Source organism: Mycteria americana, chromosome 7 (assembly GCF_035582795.1).
Source record: "Mycteria americana isolate JAX WOST 10 ecotype Jacksonville Zoo and Gardens chromosome 7, USCA_MyAme_1.0, whole genome shotgun sequence".
Classification (NCBI taxonomy): domain Eukaryota; kingdom Metazoa; phylum Chordata; class Aves; order Ciconiiformes; family Ciconiidae; genus Mycteria; species Mycteria americana.
The window spans coordinates 3,041,021-3,051,209 of NC_134371.1; positions in this window are offsets into that span (position 1 = coordinate 3,041,021).

A 10,189-nucleotide genomic window follows, 5' to 3' on the forward strand; every position below is an offset into this window, starting at 1 on the left:
TCTCCTCTCCGTACTATCTCTCCTCTGTGCTAGCAATAACGAGCTAGTTGACGAGCAGGGGCTGCCCTGGTGCTGGGACACACAGATGCTGCCTTGGCCTGGGAGGAAAATACCCAACCTGAAAGTACCGGTCCTTGCTGGTCCTTGCCAGTCCTTGCCGGTCCTTGCCCAGCCTTGCAGCACCCGGTCACCGCTGCTCCTCCCCATCCAAGCCCCCTTCTCCGCAGAAGCTGCTGCACCCTATACCTCAGCTGTGACCCCGTCCCCAGAGCACCAATTCCCCTCTGCAGGATGTCTTTAGGGTGATGTCCCAGTCCCACAGCCACCCACGCCGTGGAACACAGGGCTGCCCCACGCTTATGCGCTCAGCAAGTTTCTTTACGAGCAGCAGCTTCCTCTTCCAGCGCAGGAGGACCCAGATGTCAGCCGGCAGGGAGCAAACGGCGAGCCCGGTTGTGGCTGGGTGACTGACCCCTGCATTGCCCTGGAGGCCCTCAGGGCTCCACAAATACGTGAACTGCAGCTTCTTCGGGTTAGCTGCAAAGCCTTTGCTCCCTGCCAGTTAGGGCTTCGTAGCACGTATTGAAATACCCTCTCCTGAGGTCGTCTGTGCCAAGGACGCACGGAGCCTCTGGGCCAGTCACACTGGGGTGCTTTTGCCGTTCATTCCCAGTTAGGCTCACTTCGGCCTCCAGTACAGTTAGCTGTTGGGATGTCACGCCAGAAATACAGATGGGTTCTGCCCCTGTATAGCTTGATGGCATTAGGGTACGCTGTGCACCGGTGTCTACTAGAGCCTTATCCTCCTGTGGGTCTGATGTGCCAGGCCATCGAATCTGCACAGTCCAGTAAACCCGGCTGCCCCTTTCCTGGGGGCTGGGGGCAGGGCCCCCCTAGTCCTGGTCTCTCAGAAGACCCTTCTGTTGTGGGGTTGCTGAGGGTTGAAGAACAACAGGTGCCGATTGCCACCACAACGGTGCACCGGAGGCAATATCGCACCAACCGAGACTCCCTGATTCCCATGCACGAGCTGATTCATCGACTGGAGAGCCAAGCAGTGATCAGTAAGACTCGTCCACCTTTTAACAGCCCTATATGGCCAGTGCAAAAGTCTAATGGAGAGTGGAGACCAACAGTAGACTATCATGGCCTGAATGAAGTCATGCCACCGCTGCCGTGCCGGACGTGCTGGAACTTCAATATGAGCTGGAGTCAAAAGCAGCCCAATGGTTGCTACAACTGATACCGCTAATGCGTTCTTCTCAATCCCTTTGGCAGCAGAGTGCAGGCCACAGTTTGCTTTCACTTGGAGGGGCATCCAGTACGCTTGGAATCGGTTGCCCCAGGGGTGGGTGATCTACCGTTTGCCATGGACTCATCCAGACGGCACTGGAAGGGGGTGAAGCTCCAGAACATCTGCAATACATTGATGACATCATCGTGTGGGGCAATACAGCAGAGGAAGTTTTTGAGAAAGGGAAGAAAATAGTCCAAATCCTCCTGAAAGCCGGTTTTGCCATAAAACAAAGTAAGGTCAAGGGACCTGCACAGGAGATAGAGTTTTTAGGAATAAAATGGCAAGATGGACAACCTCAGATCGCAATGGATGTGATCAACAAAATAACAGCCATGTCTCCACCAACTAGAAAAAGGAAACACAAGCTTTCTTAGGCGTTGTGGGTTTTTGGAGAATGCCTATCCCAAATTACAGTCTGATCGCAAGCCCTCTCTATCAAGTGACCCGGAAGAAGAACGATTTCAAATGAGGCCCTGAGCAACGCCAAGCCTTTGAACAAATTAAAGGGGAGATAGTTCATGCAGTAGCCCTTGGGCCAGTCCGGGCAGGGCAAGATGTAAAGAACGTGCTCTACACCGCAGCCGGGGAGAACGGCCCTACCTGGAGCCGCCGGCAGAAAGCACCAGGGGAGACGCGAGGTCAACCCTTAGGGTTTTGGGGTCAGGGATAGAGAGGATCTCAGGCCCGCTATACTCCAACTGAAAAGGAGATATTGGCAGTGTAGGAAGGGGTTCGAGCTGCTTCGGAAGTGGTTGTACTGAAGCCCAGCTCCTGCTGGCACCCCGGCTGCCGGTGCTGGTGTTCAGCGCCTAGCCAGCTCCGCACAGGCACTGACATACGTGTGCCAGGCTATGCTGAGGGATGACGGAGGTTGAGATGATACCCACGAGATGAGCTCAAGGGAAGAATCATTACACACCCAAGGGGAAAAAAAAAAAGTAAAATCCAACATGTGTGAGCGCAGCTCACGGCTCTCCGAATCGCTCTTTCTGATTTCGGAGGGCTGCTCCTCCCGGGTGCGGGGTACCACGACTGCTGCTCCTCCCGGCTGCTGGGGCGGAGGGCTCTGGGTGCTACCCTGCCGCCGCACCCTTGTTGACGGGGCTGCGATGAACGAAGCCTCATCGCTGCCAAGGCGAAGCCAAGGACAGGCAGGGAAACCTCCCGGGGCAGCAGCTCTCCCTCGACTTGCGGTGAAGCGGTAGATCCTCACGAAGGGCTCTCGGTGACATGTGTCGGGGTGCCAGGCGTCCCCTCCCCATCCCCATTGCCACCCACCGCTGGTTCCCACACACCCCCCCGTGACAACAGGCACCAACCACAGCACAACCACCGCGGTGCCCGGCGTCCCCGTATCACACCCCGACGTTCATCCCTGGGCTCTGCGGTGGAGCCGGTGCCGCCGCGCTCGCCCTGGCCCGTGGAAATGAGGGATTATTCTGCCTCGCGGAACAGCACAGCCCGACCTGCCCCACGGCTGTCACTGGGGCTTTTTTTTGCTTTCTCTGCATGTGGGCAAAATGCAGCTCTCCACGTTCCTTGGCAGGAGTGGGCCAACGCACGCAGGTTCCCGGGACCCGACGGGGAGTCTGCTCCTCTGAGCAATCACACGGGCTTCGGGAAAAGAACTGGAAATAGCTTACATATAATTATACAGCTTCAAACAGTTTCAATGTGATGTTTCTTTCATGCGCTAATCAAACCAAATCCAGAAATTTCTATTTTGACTATTTTAAAATGAAAACAAAATTCGTTACATCTACTTTAAAAATAGTCACAAATTAAATCTTTTAACTCTCTGCATGACCCATATTTTTGCCCAACGACCAGTTGCAGTTAGCAGAGCCTCAGCCACAGCCCAGGCTCACGCACAGCACATACGTTGCGAGAGGGTCCAAGCGTGCAAAGGCAGATGCTGGAGTGGGTACCGTCAGCTTCCCTTCGCCGACGTTCAACAAGGCCAAGTGCCGGGTCCTGCCCTTGGGCCACAACAGCCCCATGCAAGGCTGCAGGCTTGGGGAAGAGTGGCTGGAAAGTGCCCGGTGGAAAAGGACCTGGGGGTGCTGGTCAGCAGCCGGCTGAATATGAGCCAGCAGTGTGCCCGGGTGGCCAAGAAAGCCAATGGCATCCTGGCTTGTATCAGGAATAGTGTGGCCAGCAGGAGCAGGGCAGTGACCGTGCCCCTGCACTCGGCCCTGGTGAGGCCGCACCTCGAATGCTGTGTTCAGTGTTGGGCCCCTCGCTCCCAGAGAGACATTGAGGGGCTGGAGCGTGTCCAGAGAAGGGCAACGGAGCTGGGGAAGGGTCTGGAGCACAAGGCTGATGGGGAGCGGCTGAGGGACCTGGGGTTGTTCAGCCTGGAGAAAAGGAGGCTGAGGGGAGACCTCATCGCTCTCTACAGCTGCCTGAAAGGAGGGGGTAGAGAGGTGGGGTCGGTCTCTTCTCCCAGGTAACAAGTGATAGGACAAGAGGAAATGGCCTCAAGTTGTGCCAGGGGAGGTTTAGACTGGATGTTAGGAAATTTTACTTCACTGGAAGGGTTGTCCAGCACTGGACCAGGCTGCCCAGGGCAGTGGTGGAGTCCCCATCCCTGGAGGTATTTAAAAGCCGTTTGGCTGAGGTGCTCAGGGACATGGTGTAGTGGTGGGCTTGGCAGTGTTGGGTTTACGGTTGGACTCGATGATCTTAAAGGTCTTCTCCAACCTAAACAATTCTGTGATTCCCCACGGATTCAGGAACTGGAGCAAGCAAGTTTGTGGTAGCAAGCAAATATTCGTGGTACTGAAAGTTGGAAGTCGAATGGCACTTGCTCACACACGTCATCCGTCCTTTACTCACACGTGTAATCCTTACTCCTGCAAGCACATCGGCTGCTCCGGTCCCTCCCAGTGAGCATAGCAGGGTCGGGGATGTCTCTGCCCGTCCCTCCAGCTCACGCTGCCTGCACCTCGCAGACAAAATACCACCCGGTGATGCCACAAGTGCTGGGTTTTCCCATGGGAAGACATTATTTTCTTCTAATAATTGCTTTAGTGGAAAGGACTGGTCCCTTTCCCACCTTTCCACAAAGCCCTAGGAGCTATAATCTCCTTTCACTCAGGGCGTCATTTCACTAAGACTGCTTTTTTTTTTTTAATGCTCACCAAGGTATAAAAAAAAAATTAAATGTGTTCCTGTATAGAAACTACCTGCCAGGGGAGCGCTTGACCCGGAGAAGGAGCAGCGTGGGGAGCCAGGGATGCGCTCCCTCCCGCCTGTACAGCACATCGCAGCGTGCTTCGCCCCGGCGCGAAATCCTGGGCAGGGCATTCCCCAGGGGGACGGGTGCTCGAATAACTCCTACCAAATACGTGTTCTTGGGACTGGAGCTCGGTTCCCTCTCTCATCAGGGAATGCTCTACCCGTGAGTCACGCCAGCAGCTCTCCGGGTATCCCCAAGCACTCGAGACTCTGACCTGTGCATCTCAGTAAGTATTCTTGGGTATTGAACGATCGGCTGGCTCAGCGCCGAAAGCGTGAACTCTTTCCCCATCCTCCTTCTTCAGGATGGGGTGAAGGGTTGAATCCATCACTAGTGTGATTCAGACAATCACGTTGCATCAAAGAAATGCAAAAAAAACGTTGCGCTGATGCACCCCCTGGTCAACCAAATCAACGCTCCTGGTTTTTTTCCTGGGTGCATCACCGCTGCCAGGTGAAATGGCGAACAGAAAACCAGCAAGAAGAGAGCAAAACTACAGTCACCCCTTTCTCCCATCACCATTTCCTCCTGCCTGCCCACCGGGTCAGAGCCGCAGCATGGGAACCCGCGGGAGCTTTTGCACCCCCAGGCAGGAGAGGAAAGGGACGGGTGAAAGAACAATTAAAAAAGCACGCGGAGTTGAGAAACGCTGCAGTGGGGGGAAACAGAAAACGAGAGCGAAAGAGGGAGCGTTGAACTTGCCGGCAGCCTGGCAGCCCTGCGCTCCGCAGAGACCAGCGCTCCCTCCCCACACACGAAACCACGGGCACCGCTAGCACCAGTCGCGTTACTCACCCGGGTGTTTTCAGGGCTAGGCGGGGAGAGAAGACAAGGAGACAAAGGAGGATCCGTCCCATGGGGGTCCTGAGGCCCCAGGGTGATGGGTGGGAGAGGCACCACCGCTCCGTGCTCTGATGGAGGGACCAGGGGACCGACGTGGTGCCCCGGGCTTCGGCACCCACCCCTCCGCGCTGCAGCACCAGCCAGCCCCGAGAAGGTCCTCGTAGGAGCTTTTTATTTCTGTTAATGTCATAAAACTTTAAAACAAAACCCACAGGGTTGATGGAGAGTTCTACCCACATCACCAACCCTGTTGCTGTGGGTAGGGGTTCCTGGATCTTGCCCACATCTTTTATTTTCTGTAAAGCATTGCAAGCTAAGTATGGGAATCCCTTAGAGTGACGATGCTGAGATGGGTGCTGACGTTCCCTTAACAGAAAGCGTTGCAGTTAACCTTGCAGTAAACACAGCCGGTTGGTGATGGGGGAAAAAAAATCAGCTCCTAGATCCAATTGAAAAAGCAGCTGAAAAAAATTTGGGATAAAAAAATGTAACTCTTGTCTTATCTCAGGCATAGGTTCATTTAAAAAACCGCTTCCTTTCCCCCCACGTTCTAGGATGCTCTTCAAACAACCCTCCCATTTCAGTGTGAGAAGTTACCTGTCCAAAACGTAACCATTCCAAATACCTGCGTGCTTTTTAGGGAGCTACGGCACCTATCCAGCCGTCACCACCAGCTCCATCCCCTTCCTGGAAAAGGCTGTACCCCGGCACGTGGATTCGAGCTTTGGAGTGGAGCCTGCAAATACCACGTGAATTTGGGGGTCCCCAGTCGGGCTGGCCACCTAAGGACGCAAAGGTGCCAGGCTGTCACCTGGAAGCCAACGGCCAGAAACCCTCAGTGAAGAGCAGAGATGCTGCAGCACGCGGCAGGGTCACGGGGAAAACTGCGCGACCTCCGGCGACGGCTGGAAGAGCGAAGAGCCGAGAGATGCAGGTGGTTAACGCCCAGGATCTTCTGGGTTTCAGTGCGCTGACTGCGGGTTCAGGAAAGCCGCTTTGACTCAGAAATAACATTTAATGATCTGCCTTTAGCTTTCAAATCAGTGAAACTTCAGCACATGCTTAGGGTTACGTATGTCAGGGGATTCCTCAATGAATAAGCACCAACGGCCAAAAAAACACCAGGCAAGTTTCAAGTCTTTGCTTTCCCATTTTATGGAGCCATCGGTTCCCGACATGAATCAGAAGCAACGCTTCTGTCAGTGAGGCTATTTTGGTGAGATACCTGACCCCAGATCTTCCGAAAGAATTATCCAGGAGCAAAAAAATGATCCGTGATCAATCCTCCATATGTGCTGAGAGCGGTAAATAGTATAAAAATTAGTTTTATTTACTGAAGCATCCAGAAATCTTATTCCACACAACAGTTTGCAGTTCTTTTTATGTAGCAACTATCTACAATTAACTGTCAGCCTAGCTGCAATACAATCATACTGCAGCTTTAATTTTTATATATATATATATAATTAATGCATAATTACATACATAAAAACTTATTGCATAATTAGATATAATTATAATTACGGGGAATAGGAGTCTCCTACAAATAACCCATGTCTTCCCATTGAAGATATGTTACAAGTTGCTACATGACCTTCATGAAGGGTTTGGGAGCTGGCCTGCTAACGAAGAAATTTCACGTAATTTGACAGGTTGCAGGAGAAATAACACCACGCAACCGGAGACCCGGTTAGGAAATATCCCTCACCACCCATTTCACCGCAGCACACAGCTGACGACGGCGAGGACGGCGCGCGATGCTCATGGCTCTTCATACGTAGCTTACTCTGAAGGCAGGGCGGTCTTCATTTAGCTTGGACTTTGAGAGCACCCATGAAGACAAAAATTAGATTGCTGTTTGTAAGAGGGGAGAGAAGGCAAGCCGAGACTGAAACAAAAGGTTAGCACCGCAGAGCCTTGCGTCAGCACGCATTTCCAGGAACCTCCCAGTTTTTTAGAACAGTGTGGCTGGAGAAGACCCTATTGCTCATCACTCGCATATACAGCCCTCAAAACTAAACTGAGCTGAGGGGTTTGGGGGTTTTGGTTTTTTCTAATTGGGTTTCTTTATTATTATAGTTTTCCCTTTCTTTTTCAAATAGGATTTTTAAGTATTGTTTTGGTTGAGTGCAGCGTAGCCAAGAACAGAGTTTCATCCAGTTTTGACTACAATAATGTTACAGTTTTACTGCTAGACCCAGAACGGTTCTTATTTTTCTCTGGAGGTTAATTTCAGCAAGAGCAATTTATGGTTGAAATAAAGTCAGTGGAATTACATTTTCTCCTGTAAAATCATACATCTTCTAACAGTTTTAATAGACTATGGTATGCAATTACTGCACTGTATCTCTAAATGCGTACGCGATATATCCCTATCTTTGTTGCTTTAATAACAAATGCATCGCTCCACCTCCATAATCCTTCATTTGCCTGATGAGATGGGTACCTAGATCAAGACACACTATGCAATAAAAAGGACATGGATTTTTCAATTTCAAAAGAACTTGCTTTTCACTTTTGCATGCTGCTGATGTAAAAAATATTCTTATGTCTAACTCCCTAAAATAATATTAATATTAGAAGTCAGGCTGTATGTAATCACTAAGGAACATCAAAGCCCAGCCCATAGATCTATAGTTATTCCCATTTTGCAGCTAAGGGAGAAAGGCCGTCAGCGCCTGGGACGGGAGCAGCCCGGGGACGGCAGCACCAGCCCCGATGCTGAGATGTGTTGCTTCCCCCACCTCCGGGCTGGCCACGAGGCCATGCTTGCCCTGAGCGAAGCAGCCACCGAGCTGCTCAAAGAGCAGACCGAGCACAGTAATTATCGAGATGCGTCAATCAGACTCAAGACTGGTCAAGTATAGGATGCTTTGAGATGAAGGAGGCAGACAGATGGATGACACTAGGAATGAAAAACAGATATAACGTCTGCCCAGAATAAACGTATCATTAAGACTTTATTACCTCATTGCTAGGACCCAGCAGTTAATATCTTATACATCACTTTGAGACAAATCTCAGTAAAAAGTGCCTTACAGAGGAGTGCACTCGCGTTCAGTCCATGACCAAAACGCAATTGCAGTTGGGCAGAGATACAGATATGGTAAAAATCAAGCAAGAGGAGCAGAAACTGGCCAGGCTCAACTCACCACCCATCCAAACTAGCCCAAGCACCATGTTAACATTGTGTTCAGCATCTGCCCCAGGGACTCTCACCGCAATACCCGTGGGATTGCTGCTCCGGGGGGATTTGGGTCTGTAGAGCGTGATTACAAATGCTGGAGCTTCGGTGGGTCTCTGGGTTTATCACCTCTGATCCTGCAATAGGGGTACAAGGATCTTCAGCAGCCAGGCATGGCAAGGACTTCAGTTTCAGATGCTATCAGGAAAATAAATGAGTGGTGACAATCACAGAATCACAGAATCACAGAATCGTATAGGTTGGAAAAGACCTTTAAGATCATCGAGTCCAACCGTAAACCCAACACTGCCAAGCCCACCACTACACCATGTCCCTGAGCACCTCATCCAAACGGCTTTTAAATACCTCCAGGGATGGGGACTCCACCACTGCCCTGGGCAGCCTGGTCCAGTGCTGGACAACCCTTTCCGTGAAGTAAAATTTCCCAATATCCAGTCTAAACCTCCCCTGGCACAACTTGAGGCCGTTTCCTCTCGTCCTATCTCTTGTTACCTGGGAGAAGAGACCGACCCCACCTCTCTACCCCCTCCTTTCAGGCAGCTGTAGAGAGCGATGAGGTCTCCCCTCAGCCTCCTTTTCTCCAGGCTGAACAACCCCAGGTCCCTCAGCCGCTCCCCATCAGCCTTGTGCTCCAGACCCTTCCCCAGCTCCGTTGCCCTTCTCTGGACACGCTCCAGCCCCTCAATGTCTCTCTGGGAGCGAGGGGCCCAACACTGAACACAGCATTCGAGGTGCGGCCTCACCAGTGCCCAGTGCAGGGGCACGGTCACTGCCCTGCTCCTGCTGGCCACACTATTCCTGATACAAGCCAGGATGCCGTTGGCTTTCTTGGCCACCTGGGCACACTGCTGGCTCATGTTCAGCCGGCTGCTGACCAACACCCCCAGGTCCTTTTCCACCGGGCACTTTCCAGCCACTCTTCCCCAAGCCTGCAGCCTTGCGTGGGGTAAATCATTGATACAATGGCATCATTCAGGCACGGCTCTCTATAGATAATTGAGAAAAACCTTCCTATTTGTAAAACAGCAAATGTAGCAACATTCAGTTATTTCTTCTCCTACCAGGAAAAAATTCACTCACCAGTATTAGGATATATTCCATTTTATCAGCAAATTAAACCCACCCCATGTTTCAGTAATACATTACCTAATCATTGGGCTGAGGGACCACTGTCCAAGAAAGCTTTGGAAGAGAAATGCTTTGGAACCTGTGCAACCTGCTTTGGAACCTGTGCACCACCAGAACATTCCTTGCAAATTATCTGTGAGCCATATATCATAAGAGATAGAAATTACATGAAGAAAGCAAAATATAGCTTAAGGTTTTGCATAAAAGGGAATCAGAGGCGTCCTACTTGTGTGGCTGTCCTACTTGTGTAGCCTGTATTTTTCAGTCCCCCGTGGCTGGGGGCTGCTGCGAGGCCCCTTGGAGGTGGAGTCCTCCGAGAAGATGCTCTTGCCATCCCAGCCAGCTTTCAGCAGCACATATTGGACACCCTCTAGCCCTTTTTTTTCCCCTCGCCTCACTGCCTCGGGTCACAAAGAAATCCCTCTGGGAGCTGGGACTCGGCAGCAGGAAGGAAAGTCCTCTCTCCTGGCCCATG